A 16,125-nucleotide genomic window follows, 5' to 3' on the forward strand; every position below is an offset into this window, starting at 1 on the left:
CACTTTTATCATGCCACGCCTCACATTTTAGTAAAAAATTGCCAATTTAAATAAAAGGCTTTGAAACAATTTACCTTTTTTTACAAGGTCATTAGATGAGCTGTAATGCCCAAAAATTTTAACATTTGGCTGTTATTTTTGTTGTAATTAAGTGTTTATATCTATGGTTATGTTCTTTGCTTCTAAGGTCAAGGTTAAGAGTTCGAGTTATAATATTAGAAATTTTGTTATTTATTTTAGGATAACCTCTACTCCTGAGTTGCATATTTAAGTCTAATTTCGTGTAAATTTATGTCAAGAATGAACCTGTTGGTTTACTAGTTAAGCATCTATATTCTGTTTGGTCTTGTGTTTGAGTCCCAGCGTATGCGTTAAAAATATTTTGCTAATTTTCGAATTTTTGGTTGGAAGTTAAACCAATTAATTTAACGTTCCTCATTCTTTTTCCCATTTTTTTCCCCTTTTCTTTTTCTTTTTTCTTTCTTCTGATTCCTTTTGCTTGTCGTGTTAGGGGTTTCATTCCTGTTGCTTTGTACCGTCTGCTTAGATATGTGCACTTTACCTGTTACTGTTGTCGGTAAGTTTGTTTTTGGTAAACTTTGTGAATTGGTTGTGCGATTTCTGAAATTCCTTTTTTTCAAGAAAGTGGTTGTGTGATTAATGATGGAATCCTTGTTTGCATGTTCGATTAATGACTTAGGAGAAAGCCTCAAGGACGACGGTCCTTCTAACGCTCGTAATTCGTAAACTTCAGCTGAGTGCAGAGGTAATGGTTGTTGAATTGGGGTTTTGTGTTGAATTATGTTGATGACATGTTAATATTAGTTATTGTGATGATTTTGTATTAATTGGCTATTAACCATCCATTTTAGGCCTCGGGAGTCTATTGCGTTGTTCTTGTACAAAAACTACTTCAGGTACGTGCCGAAAATCTCATTTTATGAGAATTTCAGTTGCCGAAAAACACGGCCAGGCACACGGGCGTGTGTGGCCATGTTAGTGCAGGGTTCACACGGGTAAAGGACAAAGGCATGTGTTTAGGCCGTGTAACTCACTATTTTTGACTTAGAACCACACGGCCAGGGACATGGGCATGTGCCCAGGCCGTGTGAGTCACATGGACATGTGTCCATGTAACACCCCTCGCCCGCATCCGACGCTGGGGCGGGGTTCGAGGAGCTACCTGACTTTTACTAACACTTTCATACTAAACAGGGCCATGAAATCTCAAATAATTAAAAACTTTTATTTTCACATACAATCTGTCTCATATACGGGCTTACGAGGCCTAAAACATACATCCGGAGTGGTTCAGGACCCAACCGAGAACTCATGAAAAACTTAGAAAATCTCTTGCATCAAGGCTTAATACGCCCGTGTGGGTATAGAGCACACGCCCGTGTGCTAGGGACACGCCCGTGTCCCAAACCCGTGTCCAAAAACCTGGACAAATACAAGGCTATTTTCCAAGCCATTTTGTCACATTCACAATAGATACATGCATACTTATACAATAACATACAACATGGCAAAATTAGGTACTTAAACATTCCTAACATGTCATGATTATGGCAATTTCACATGCAATAGATATCATAGATTTTACTCACATCTTTACCACATTCATACTATAATCATTATAAACTCATCACATAATACCATAGCACATGCATGCATAATTAAAATAGATTTACAACCCCATAATCCAAATAGGCCAACACATATGGTTAAAGCCATATTACATACTCTAATATTTAAACTCCTATACATGCCATAGGCTCAAAGTACTTGAAATCACTACACCAATATCGTTAGCTTGACAGTGTGATAATATCTCTAACGGCCTCCAACCCGAGCTAACCTGGAAACTCTAGAAAACATGGGAAAGAAGAGGGGGTAAGCTTTCGCTTAGTAAGTTCATATGAAAACAATAAGCACTCATTAACTTGTTTTATCAATGTTTACAACATATTCTCAAGTTCACTACAAGCTGTCTTTCTGAGCAATGGTCACTAAATTATTTATATCTGGAGCTACGAAACTCCGAATTAAGTTCTGTTAATTTTCCATGAAACTATACTTATTTTCATTTCTTCCATAAAATTTTCAGAATTTTTGGTTAAGCCAAATAGTACAGTTTATTCCTCAAAGTTACCCCTGATTCACTGTCTGACAGTTCCAACTCTTCTATACTAAAGTTCAATTATCTCATAGTACAAGACCCGAATAATGTTCTTGTCTATTTCTATTGAAACTAGACTCATATTTCTACTTACTAATGTTTTTCTAGAATTTTTGGTTGGGCCAATTAGTACAGTTTATTAGTTAAAGTCTCCCCTATTTCAGGGTATGACCACTCTGACCCCTATGCACTACAAACCGAATTTCTACCTGTAAAAAATTCCAACGACCATGGAGTTTATTTCCCCTAAAAATAGACTCAATAAGGAATCCATGCATGTAAGTTATGATGATTAATAATTTTTGTACAATTTTTGGTGAATTTCTAAATTCAGAACAGGGGATCTCGAATTCATTCAGACCCTATTTCACAAGAATTCAAATATCACACAATATGGAATTCTTTTTCTTCCTCTATTTCTTTCATGTGAAAATAGACTCATTAAGCTTTAATCCCATATTTTATTCTGCCTCTAACTCATTTTCCACTATTTTTAGTGTATTTTCAAAGTTACACTACTGCAGTAACTCAAACTGTCAAGGCTAAATTACTCATTCATGATTGTTGTTCACAAAATTAATACAACATCGTTTGTATAATCATTACCGAGACATTCATATCACATTTTCATTTACCATCTTACCATATTGTTGTTATGTCGAGTTTTCAACCCGAGGGTTAAGTACATACCTGTTCAAAGTATCCATTTCACAACATTTACCAATACGTCCCTTTCATCTCGAGTATTCCTCCATTTGAGTAGAATTTTACCCGTTGAACACATCGGAATATAATTCGGATACATGGAAAGTTTGCACATAAGTGCCACATATGTAGCCAAGCTACCATGTAACCCGCCCATAAGTGAACTCGGACTCAACTCAACGAGCTCGGGCGTTCGCATCCATAAGTGAACTCGGACTCAACTCAACGAGCTCGGATGCCTAGTTACATCTCACGAACTCGGACTCAACTCAACGAGTTCGAACATTCGCATCCATAAGTGAACTCGGACTCAACTCAACGAGTTCGGATGCTCAACCATCCTAGTGACATGTCACTTGTATCCTAATCTATTCCTATGGTTCAAACGGGATTTTCCTCGAACACATATCCTTGCCATCTTCAGTAAAATACCGAAACCAATACTCGGTAGCACTTTATATTTAACAGATAATACACATAACTTGCATTTTATTCGAAAATAACCACAAAGCATATATTTCATGATAAAAATCAGCATATCATATATTTAACATCAATAACTTAAAAATAACAATTATGCTACATTATTTACACATGAACTTACCTCGATACCACAAAGGTGAAAAAAAACGTAATTATCCCTTAATCAATTTCTTTCCGTTCTAGGTCCAAATCTCGATTTTCATCATCTAAAATATCACATTCAACTTATTAAAACAATGTACTGATCAAATTAGTCCATTGACACACTTGGGCAATTTTTACAATTTTGCCCCTATATTTTGCCAAAATTACCAAATTACCCCTAGGCTCGTATAATAATTTTTATCACATTTATTTACTCCTTGAGTCTAGATGAACCATTTTCATAACTATAGCAACTCATAATTTCAACTATTTCACACATTTACAACTCATTTTACAACTTAGCAATCTAGCCCTTTTTAAGGTGTTTTCATGCAATTTTTTTCACAAAAGTTGTTTATTAGACAACTAGGACTCATAATCTTCCATAAAAACACAGAAAACAACATATTTACTCTCATGGCAAAACCCTAGACTCTTCATCATTTTGCAAAATAGACCCATCATATGAAAGCTCATGCTTTAGGGGTTCCAAAAATGTAAAAATCATCAAGAAAAAGCATTAAAATCACTTACTATAAAGGGAGTTTCTTTGCTGAAAGTTTCCAGCTTCTAAACCCTTTCTTTGCTGCCATTTTTTTTCGACGGAGAGAAGATGAAGAAAAGATGATATTTTTTTTTCTTTATTTTATTACTTATTTGTCAAATAAGTCACCCAACACTTACCTAACATGTTTGACCATTTCATTCCTTGTCTCATGGCCGGCCATCACTCTTTAAATGGCCTAATTTCACTTTAAAGACCCCCAATTTAAAATACAAGCCAATTTAACACCTTTAGGTATTAAAACTCAACTTTTACCTTTTACGCGATTTAGTCCTTTTTCGAAATTGGACTAGAAATCGCTAAAATTAACTTACCAAAATTTACATGCACTTATAAAATTATATTATAACACAAAATAATACTAAAATAATTTTCTCTGGCCTCGGAATAGTGGTCCCGAAACTACTATTCCTACTAAGCCCAAAATCGGGCTGTTACAGTCCAAGTCGTGTAACTGACTGTTTATGTTTTAAAATCATAGGGGCAAATGACATGAGTGTGTGTTTAGGCCATGTGAGCCACACGGGCAAGGACATGGGCGTGTGTCCAGGCTGTGTAGCATATAAATAAGGTTTGAATTTGTTTTTATGTTGTGAGTGTTGTCCAACATTAACACTGACCTCTCCAATGTATGAATGATCTGAATTTGATGGTATGAGAACTCTCTGATGCTTTATAACTGACATATGAATAATATAACTGTATGTGTACTGTAATGGTTATTTCTGACACTGAACTGTATTATCTATTTGTGAAATGAATGTGAATGATTGAACACATATTGTGGATACTTGTACTCTACATTTGCATTGGTTAGGATATTGTGAATAAGGAAGTAATCCATTCTGAATTAGTGGTTAAGCTACAATGCGTATAAATATGAATCTGGCGCTTTGTCGTATTTCCAATCTAGCAGCTAAAATGTGTCATATAGACACTCTATGGTGTGTAGGGTTGGTTGGACATTTAATGCCTTTAACGGTATGTTGGGATGGCCGAAGATGGTGTGTAGCGGATGGGGGTAGGAATAACTGCATATGAATTTGATCTGTTTTGTAAATGAAACTAAAATTGCATTTGCTTATTTAACTGATCTGTTCTGTATCTGAACTGAAATTGCTTCTGTTACTTAACCGAATCTTGGGATTTGGAAATTATCTTATAAATGTGTTCCAATTGAATGAATGTCTTTTACGCACTGAGTTCTCAAGTCATTTTGTTATTGACTGGATTTCAAATGGTTCTCAAACTTGAATGTGTCGGCACTGCGGGAGCTCGGTCAAACTTTTATCTTTCCTTTAAATACTATCATTAGGAATTTTGATATTCTATGATATTATAATGTTTGAGAAGATTCTATATTTAGTTAATTGTCTGGGCGAGTGCTGGAGGAAGTTAGAAGCGTGCCTCCGTTGTGGGTTGATGGAGTAGCGGGTTAGGGATTGACCCCGTTGACCAAATTAGGTGCCATCTGCGGTACAGGCACCTGCTCCAAGTTCTATTCAGCCTCCGAGAGTGGTTTAGCAACCACCTAGAGATTGTGGAACTGATAGGGGGTAATGGTTCAAGGAGAAGACAAAAAACACCAAGTAGAGGTGCAGGTCAAACTAAGACTCGACAGTCCGGACTGGTTTATGCAGCTAGATACAGTGAGGATAATGATGATGCTAATGTCATTGCAAGTACATTCTTTATTAATTATGTTCCATACTATGCTTTCATTAATATTGAATCTACTCACTCGTATATTGCTAGTGTTGTTTCTGCAAATCTAGGTTTAATTGCTGAAAATACTACTAGAGAATTTTCTATAGTTAGTCCTTTGGGTTAGTTAGTTTGGATTGATAGAGTAAACAGATGGGTACCTTTAGAGCTCCAAGGCACGGTGTTTCCAAATGATCTAATGGAGTCACACTTTAATGAGTTTTATTTGATTTTGGGAATAGATTGGCTCGTAGAATATCGGGTCAGTCTAGATTGCGTAACTAAAAGAGTTACTCTGAGGATAGATGAGAATGATGAGGTGGTTACGGTTGGTAAGCGTCAAGATTACCTCTCTAATATAATCTCCGCTCTTGTGGCTAACAAGTTAGTCCAAAATAGGTGCGAGACATACCTTACTTATGTATCCAATTCTGTTCCCGCAAAGTTTTTTATGGGAGATATTTGCACTGTAAGGGAATTCCTGGATGTCTTTCTTAAGGAATTTCCCGGAGTACCTCTGGATAGGGAGGTGGAATTTGGTATTAACCTATTACTAAGTACTACTCAGGTGTCCATTGTACCCTATCGTATGGCACCGAAAGAGCTAACCAAGCTAAAAGCGCAGCTTTAGGTACTTCTTGATAGTGGGTTCATTCGACCTAGTGTGTCTCCGTAGGGGGCACTAGTGTTATTTGTTAAGAAGAAAGATGGATCGATAAGGATGTGCATAGATTATCGATAGTTGAACAAGTTGATAATCAAGAATAAGTACCCATTACTGAGAATTGACGACTTATTCGATCAATTTTTAGGGGCATCTATTTTCTCCAAAATTGATCTGCGCTTTAGTTACCATCAGCTCAAGGTCAAAGAGGCTGATGTGTACAAAACCACCTTCAGGACTCGTTATGGATACTACGAGTTTCTAGTGATGCCTGTCAGCTTGATGAATGCCCCAACGACATTTATTGATTTAATGAATCAGGTGTTCCAACCATACTTGGACCAATTTATGGTGGGTTTTATCGACGACATCCTGATCTATTCTAAAATTGAGTCTGAGCATGATACTCACCTTCCCATTGTACTTCAGATACTCGGAGAAAAACAAATGTATGCTAAGTTCAGTAAGTGCGAGTTTTGGTTACAAAAAGTTACTTTTCTAGGTTACGTAATAACTGTGGAAGGAATCCAAGTCAATCCCAAGAAGATAGAAGCTATAGTTGAGTGGAAGCAACTGAAAAATGTATTTCAGCTTCGCAGTTTCCTGGGTTTAGCAGGTTATTACCGACGGTTCGTTGAGGAATTTTCTCTGATTGTGTCACCTTTAACAAAGTTGTTACGTAAAAATGATCTGTTTGTATGGTCTAAGGCACAGTAGTCTAGTTTTGATAAGCTCAAGCCCGTTCTGACACAAGCTCGTGTTCTAGTTCAACCGAAATCGGGTCAGGAGTTTGTGGTATACAGTGATACGTCACAATTCGAGTTAGGATTTGTTCTGATGCAAGACGGTAAAGTGGTCGCTTACACATCGTGACATCATAAGATACATGAGGGTAACTACCCTACACATGATCTTGAGTGGCTATAGTCGTGTTTGTTCTGAAGATCTGGAGGCACTATCTGTATGGTAAAAGGTATCATTTACACCGATCATAAGAGTCTCAAATATCTGTTAACACAAAAAGAGTTAAACCTTTTTCATTATAGGTGGGTTGAGTTACTTAAGGATTATGACTGCACCATAGAGTATCATTTAGGTAAGGCTAATGTGGTAGTTGATGCCCTCAACCGTAGCGCGATGACTGATTTGAGAGTAATGTTAGCTCGTCTGAGTTTTGTAACACACTATACCTGTAACCCACGCCGGGGCAGAGTACAAGGCATTACCCAACTTGATCTCATGCATACAACCAATCTCAAATTACGAAAACTCGGTCCAAAATAAAACTTTTTCAATTTCTACTTTAATCTTCTTATTATGGGCCTACGAGTCCCAAATCGATCGTTGATAACTATTCGGAACCATTTCTGGTCCTTAAACTAACCTTAAGAAATTGTCTTTAAAATAGGGCACATGCCCGTGTGGGAGGGTAACACGTTTATGTGACCATTTCGACATGGTAGTGCTGATGGCCCGTGTGGCTCACACGGCCTAAGCACTCTGGGGCACGTCCGTGTCCCACACCCTTGTAGAATTAATTTCTAATTCACACCTATAGGGGCATTCACACGGCCAGACACACGCCCGTGTCAATGGCCCGTGTCCCTCACACAGCCACGACACGCCCGTGTCCCTCACACTGCCACGACACGCCCGTGTGCAAAAACATGGACATTCTATTTCTGACGTCAGCATGCTCAAGATGTCACACAGCCAAGGCACACGCCCGTGTGTTGGGCCGTGTCCTTCACATGGCTAAGACACACGGCTGTGTCTCTGCCCGTGTATTTATTACCATGCATACTGACTTGAAATTTTTAAGTGCAGGGGATACACGACTGGACTACATGCCCATGGGGTAGACTGTGTGTCACACACGACCTAGACACACGCCCGTGTGTCTACCCGTGTGGACAATATAAGGCTATTTACCAAGCCTCATTGCCACTTTTATGTACCTAGTTTCATACACATGTCAACCAATACCAACACAAGTACAAATCATATAACCAATTCAGCCATAATAGACATTCATTTAACTATGGTAATGCATCTTTTATAAATTCAAAATGAATATAACTATTATTCAAAACTTAATACAAATTGAAGGGTTCCCAACCCAAACCAACACATTTGGCCAATTTTCAAACACACAAAATAATAAAGTCTAAGTCCTATCATGCCATATTCAAAAATATAAATCCAACTATACCGAATACCTCGGTTACCTCGGTTGATAGTATGATCAATATCTCTGACTTTTGTGATCCTTGAGCTAGTTAGGCAGCACTGTAAGGAAATGGAAAGAAAATGGAGTAAGTATAAAAGCTTAGTAAGTTGTATATAAGTAAATATACAATAACCATATAACAATAATCAAAATACTCATAATACCAAGGTAGACATAGACATAACTTACTCATTTCCATCCATACAAGTAACATATTATGCAATGAGCTCATATCTCATACATACCAATTAGGTACCTGTACCACTCATAACATGGTTATACTTTCTTCATTAGCTTAGGAACATAACTTTCACCGTTGAACCATTCTGAATACTATCGGATATTCATTAAACCTCAAACATGGGCAAGGTACCGATGCTATGTCTCAGACATGGTCTTATACTGGCACACGTCCCAAGTTGATGCCATGTTCTAAACATGGTCTTACACTGACTATCATCTCGTAGCCAATGCATGTCTCAAACATATCTTACACTGGCTTATGTCTCGTAGCCGATGCATGTCCCAGACATGTCTCATACTGGCTCTCATAAAGTGGCCGATGCATGTCCCAAACATGTCTTACACTGGCTCTCATAATGTGGCCGATGCATGTCCTAGACATGTCTTACACTGGCCCACACACAAATGACCCTAAATGTCATGGCATTAATATCCGATGTACTTCCTAAGGTTCTAACGGGAATTCTACTATTTCGAATGTCATTAAACATTCTCAATTCCACAGACAAGCAATTCACGTTATTAAAATTCAAGCACATATAATAGCAATGTAGTTGTACTATTTACATACAACTTACCTCGGATTACAAAATGTGGCAACTAGTCAATTTAGTCGATTTGCTTGGCTTTCCTCCTATCTAGGCTCGAATTCAGTATTTCTTAATCTATAATAGAAAAATACACTCATTTAATCACTAAATAAATTTAAGAAATTAAAAATTCACATCTTTGGTAAAATGACCATTTTGCCCCTAGACTTTGGCAAAATAACTATTTTACCCCTATACTCGAAAATCAATTTTTATCAAATTTCTTCGTATCTTAAGCCTATTTTAACTCTTTTTACTCTAATAGCAACCCTAAATTCTCTGTATTTCACACATTTATCATTCATTTTACAACTTGTGCAAAATAGTCCTTTTAGATGTTTTCATGGTAACACCTTTCACAAAAGTTGTCTATTACACAACTAAGACTCATATTCTTCCATAAAATTTTATAAAACACACTAAATGCTCTCATGGAAAAACCATATACCTTCAACCATTTTGCAAGATATACCCCTCATTTGAAAGCTCATGCTTCAAGGGTCTCAAAAATAAAAAAAAAATCATCAACAAAGGACAAAGAAATCACTTACTTGTGAGAGGAATAAGTTGTTAAAAATTTCAAGCTTTAAACCCTTCTCTTGGATGATATTTTCAGTCAATAGGAAAGAGTGGATGAAAAAAATGAAAGCTAAGCATTTAGGGTATTATTTTATCACATAACATGTCATCACTTACTTAACACTTTGACCAATTACCCTTCTTTGTCTCATGGCCGGCCAAGCTCTTTTAAAAGGGCCTAATTGCCCTTTTAAGACCCTCAATTTTTATTCTCTAGCTATTTGATGCCTCTAACTATCAATTTAGGACTTTTGCATTTAATGCGATTTAGTCCTTTTTTGCAATTGGGTTTACAAACGTTAAAATTAACTCACCAATTTTTTTGTGCACTATTATGAATGTGCTATGACTCTAATTTAGTAATAAAATAATTTATTTAACTTCAAATTTGTAGTCCCGAGACCACTATTCTGACTAGGCCCTAAATCGGGCTGTTACAAATTTAGTTAAGGATGGAGGGTTGTTAGCTGAATTATAGGTTAAATGGAATTGGGTTGAGCCAATTCGAGCTAAATAGTTGAGCGATGAATCCTTAGTTCAGCGACTGCAACAGGTCAGTTTGAACAAAACTTTGGATTTTGCTTTGAACAACAACAATGTTTTATGTTTCAGAGGTCAGATTTGCATGCCTGATGATAAAGAGTTAAGGTAGTCGATCTTACAAAAGGCCTATAGTAGTCCCTATGCTATGAATCATAGTGGGAACAAAATGTATCGGGACCTTTGAGAACTTTATTGGTGGCCTGGATTGAAACGAGAAATATTTGCTTTTGTGTCTCATTATCTGACATGCTAAAAGGTTAAGGCTGAACATCAGTTGCCCTCAAGTTTGCTTCAGCTAGTTAAGAATCCTCAGTGGAAGTGGAAGCGTGTAATGATGAATTTTGTTAGTGGGTTGCCTTTAACACCTACTAAGAAAGATTCAATTTGGGTCATCGTTGAACAATTGACCAAGTCCGCTCACTTCAATCCTATTAAAACAGATTATTACTACAGAACTTAGCTAAACTGTATATTACCGAAATTGTGAGACTACACGGGATTCCAGTCTTAATTATCTCTGATAGAGATTCATGATTCACATCTTGGTTCTGGAAGAAACTTCATGAGACTTTAGCCACCCGAAATAATTTCAGTACTACATATCACCTTTAGACCGACAGACAGTCTGAATGAGTCATTCAGATTCTAGAGCATATGCTTCGGGGTTGTGTGATAGATTTCTGGGGTAGTTGGGAGGATTATCTACCATTGGCTGAGTTTGTATACAATAACAGCTTCCAGTCTAGCATTCGGATGGCACCCTACGAGGCCTTGTATGGTCGTAGGTGTCGTACTCATTGATGTTGGACAGAATTAAGTGAACGTCGGGTTTTGGGTCCCAAGCTAGTTTCTAAAATTGAGAATCCTGTGAAATTGATTTGAGATAATTTAAAAGCTGCCTCTGGTCGATAAAATTCTTATGTTGATTTAAAAAGAAAAATATCGAGTTTTCTATATGTGATCAAGTGTTTTTGAAGGTATCACCGTGGAAAAAGGTTCTTCAATTTGGATGCAAGGGCAAGCTGAGCTCGAGGTTCATTAAACCTTATTGCATTTTGAAACGTTTCGAATCTATTGCATATCAGTTAAAGCTAGTGACGGAGTTAGAATGAATTCATTATGTGTTTCACGTCTCGATGTTGAGACGATATTGATTTGATCCATCGCACATTGTTCCTTCCGACGAGATCGAGTTGCTGTGACAGCCCAAAATTGACCCTAGTCGGAATGTGGTTTCAGGACCACAAAACCGAGGCATAAAAATAATTTAAAATTTATTTTGATGCCTATAATATGTGTATGCTCATGTATGACATTTTTTGATGATTGATTTAGTGTTATAAAGGTGAATTCCGCTAGAAAGGACTTAGTAGTGAACTTTGAAAGTACGATAGGGAAATGTGTGATGACTAATTAAAGCATGCATGCAAAATAATGGACTTGCATGTCAAATTCCCCCTTTATAGGTGGTGGCGGCCATGACATGGGTTATGGGCAAAGAAAACATGTTGAAACATGTTTTGTTAATGGAGCATGAAAGAAATGATTAATAATTAGATGTGGGAAGAAAAACAAAAAAAAATGTGTGTGAGTGTAGCATTCCCCCATTGCCGTGCAACTAAGAAGGAAAAAAAAATTTTGTTCATCCTTGTTCTCTCCTTTTGGCCGAAAATACTAAGGGAAGAAGAGATTTTGCTTCATTTTATTTGTTTAGAAGAGATCTAGAAGGAGATTTGGCTAAACTTGCACCAAGATTAAGGTATGTATGAGGTTGTGTCATGAGATTCATGCATGTTTTAGTTTTAGTTGCCAACTTGATGTTCATGTTAGCCATGGTTCAAATCCTTGTTATGCCATGGAAGTGGTATTTGGTCAAAGTTGATATTGTGATAAAGCCATTGCATGCTAAGTGTGAAGCTTGATGATGATGCATGCAATGATGGATTGTCTACTCTTGAAATTTCTTTGTAGCCATCTTGAGTAAGACATTGAGTTTTCTTTTGTTTAACCATGATTGAAGTTGAAAGGGCATGATTGTGATGTATTCGCCATGATGCATTCATGAGCATGGTTCATGCTTCTTGCATGTTAGTTAAAATTTGTGTTTTGGATGGCTATGGACACCTTGAAATTGACCATGCACATATATGTATATATATGTTTGCACATGATGTTTTGGTTATGAAGTAAGTGATGAATATGTTTGTTTAAAGAAGAAAATGTTGAAGAATGTTTGTGAAATTGCAAGTACATTCGGCCTAGTACACATATGATGTGGAAATCTTGGAATTTATTGTTGATTTGGTGCAAGTATGACTAAGTATAATCGGCCATATGAGTGCTTGATGCTATATTATAAGTATTGAGCCACAATATGTAAAACATTAACTAGTAAAATGCATGCTGTTTTGTGTGGTATTAAGTGTATAATTGGCCTCAAATTGGACAAGTATATTCGCCTTAGGTAGCCTATTGATGGCCTTAGCTTTTCCTTGATGCTTGAATGAATTGTATTGAATTGCTTGATGTAGTATAAAATGTGCATGACCATTGTGTATTCAAGCTAAAGGGTGGCCATATGACCATTTAAACTCCTTGTCATATTCGACCATAAGCTAGCATAATGAGGTTTTAATAAATTGAATTTGTTTGAATTAGCTCAAGAGCTTAGAGGGCCACAATTAGACAAGGGGAAGGAAAAAGTGATCGAATAGCCGTAAAAGTCGTTCGACAACATCCGAGGTAAGTCCTCAAGAAGTGACCCTACTTGAATTATGTGAAATGAAATATGGATGTGTAATGATTATTGATTTATGTGTGTATGAGTATTTGAATGATACCGGGCTAAGTCCCAAGGCGATTATGCTAGTGATTACATTTGTGTTTGAGCCTTAGTAACGAAAATGAAACATGAATGTCTAATGATTATTGATGTATGTGTGCATGAGCAATTGAATAATATCCGGGCTAAGTCCCGACGACATTTATGCTGGAAATTATATCCGGGTTAAGACCCGAAGGCAATTGTGCTAGTGGCTACATCCGGGCTAAGACCCGAAGGCATTCGTGCGAGTCGTTCTATCCGGGCTAAGACCAAGGCATTCGTGCGTGGTTATATCCGGTTGTATTCAAGAAGCTTGGGCTGGAGGTGAGTGTTAGCTGCTGTAATAAATTCAATTAGTACGCTCGAAAAGCCCAAAGAATAAGGTATGATTATATGTGCATTGGAAAAGTCGACATGCTTGAGCAACATTCGCTCAATCGACTAACAATTTCAGCTATTGAATTGGTGATACCTTGTGAAAGTATATAATGATGAAGTGTGAAGTAAGAATGATTATGTGAATGTGTATTAATGAAATGATGCATTTGGCTATGTGAATGTATTGCTTTAATTAAAGCTGATTTTATTCCTTGAGACTTACTAAGCATAAAAATGCTTACCCGTTGCTTTGGCTCTCTGTTTTATAGATTTTGCTCGATAGCAATCGGATTCGGGATCATTAAAGTCGAAGTCATCTACACTATCAAAGCCTCCATTTTGGTATAAATTTTGGTTGAACTTTGAAATGGCATGTATAGGACTACCCTTGTTGGTTCAAATATGTTGTGATGTATATGTGTACGGCCATGCGAAAATGGCTCGTAAAAGTGAAGTCTGAACTTAGACTTTTGCGGTTTGTATATATATATATGGTGTCATGATGTGATTATGGATTGGAAATGGGAGTGTTGGTCACATGATCAGCCATTGGTATGGTTAAAATGATCATATGTGAACCTATGTATGGCAAGACTAGTTGGTTCATGGAGACTACAAAATAGGTAAGACCTACCTTAAAAACAGATGCTGCCAGCTGCAGTGACGTGAATGTGAAAAATAACCAAAATTTTTAGGAATGGTATTAAATAGTGAATAAGCTATGTAAATGAACCTTGATGAGTCTACTTTCATATGGAAGAAACGAAACGGTCATAGGAGTCACATGTTAAGAGATATTAAATCTATTGTGAGACAGGGCCGGAACGGTTTCTGGGTCCCCTGTCGCAACTTTAAAAATTTACTATAAATTATCCAGAAAGAATTAGGATTCATTCCTTATATGTACAGATTCCATTTTGAGTCTAGTTTCATTAGAAAGAAACGGTACCAGTATTAAAGCCCTGTACAGAGAGATATTCAAGTTGTAACGCGCGGAGGTCAGAGCAGTCGATCCCTGTAACATGGGTGACTTTAACTAATAAACTGTACCAATTGGCCTGACCAAAAATTCTAGAAATAAATCCATGGATGGATATATGAGTCTAAATTCAGGGAAAATTTATGAAACCAGTTTCCGAGTTTTGAAACTCGAGATATGATTTTTAAGTCGACAGTGACGCAGTTTTCCAGCCTGACTGGAAATGTCAATTGGTGGGCGAAATATGTGGATTTGGCTTGTTAACCCCTCGTGTCCGACACCGGCGATGGTCTCGGGTTCAGGGTGTTACAATTTTATTGGTATCAGAGCCACGGTTTAGTCTATTCTAGGACTACCGTGATGTGTTTGGGGTCTAGCTATACATGCCATTAAATGATGAATCGATAGTGTGGTGATTTCTGACAATTTGACTTTGTGTTTGTTTATAGTAATGGATCCCGATCCCAACCGAGCGATAGCTGATGATGTGGAGAGTGTGGCGCTGCTCGCGCAAGAAGGGACAGCCGGCGGACTCTCAACCTATGGCCAACAATCCGAATGATGAGGCTAGGCAAGCCTTTTATAGTGTGATGAATGATTGGTTTAACCAATACATTCGAACTAACACACTGTTCCACAACCTCCATTCCCGAAAAATGCAACCCCTGCACCTACAATACCTCGTAGCCTGACCAAATAAGGTCAAGTAAGCCCCAATCGACGATTCGAAAATATGGGGCCCCTTGAATTTAAAGCTACGGATGATGATGATGCCGAAGCGAGCTGAATTTTGGTTGGACAACACTATCCGGTGCTCGATGAGCTATCTTGTACACCGATGAGTGCTTAAAGTGTACCATCTCCTTGCTACGTGATTCCGCCTACTATTGGTGGAGTACTCGACTTCGTGGTGCCTAGAGAGCAAGTGACTTGGGAATTCTTTCAAACCGAGTTAGAAAAAGTATATTAGTCGAGATTCATCGACCAAAAGCGAAGGAATTTCTTGATCTTAAGCAAGGTTCTATGTCGATTCTCGACTATGAACGAAAATTTGTGAGGCTTAGCCGATCACGCGAGAATGCATTTCGTCCAAGCTATTATGTAAACGCTTCGAGGATGGGCTGAATGATGATATAAGGATGTTCGTTGGCATTCTCGAAATACGAGAGTTCATAGTACTTGTTGAGCGAGCTTGTAAAGCGAAGAGCTTAGAAAAGAGAAACAAAAAGTTGATGTGGGAACTAGAGAATTCGAAAAGGTCCTCGGAAAGTCTCTTCAGCAGTGTATCGAAGAGATTTCGAGATGATGTGAG

General features: G+C 37.5%; 1 long non-coding RNA gene across 1 annotated transcript; it reads right to left on the reverse strand.

Moving 5' to 3' along the window:
- Positions 1-1,552: 1,552 nt before the first annotated feature.
- On the reverse strand, positions 1,553-4,107 carry LOC128296264 (uncharacterized). The gene is made up of 3 exons (XR_008286811.1): positions 4,049-4,107; positions 3,492-3,576; positions 1,553-1,870 (listed from the first exon to the last, which is right to left on the reverse strand). It is a non-coding gene; the product is annotated as an uncharacterized LOC128296264 (long non-coding RNA).
- Between the last annotated feature and the right edge of the window lie 12,018 nt (positions 4,108-16,125).

This window comes from Gossypium arboreum, chromosome 8 (genome assembly GCF_025698485.1).
Source record: "Gossypium arboreum isolate Shixiya-1 chromosome 8, ASM2569848v2, whole genome shotgun sequence".
NCBI classification, from domain to species: domain Eukaryota; kingdom Viridiplantae; phylum Streptophyta; class Magnoliopsida; order Malvales; family Malvaceae; genus Gossypium; species Gossypium arboreum.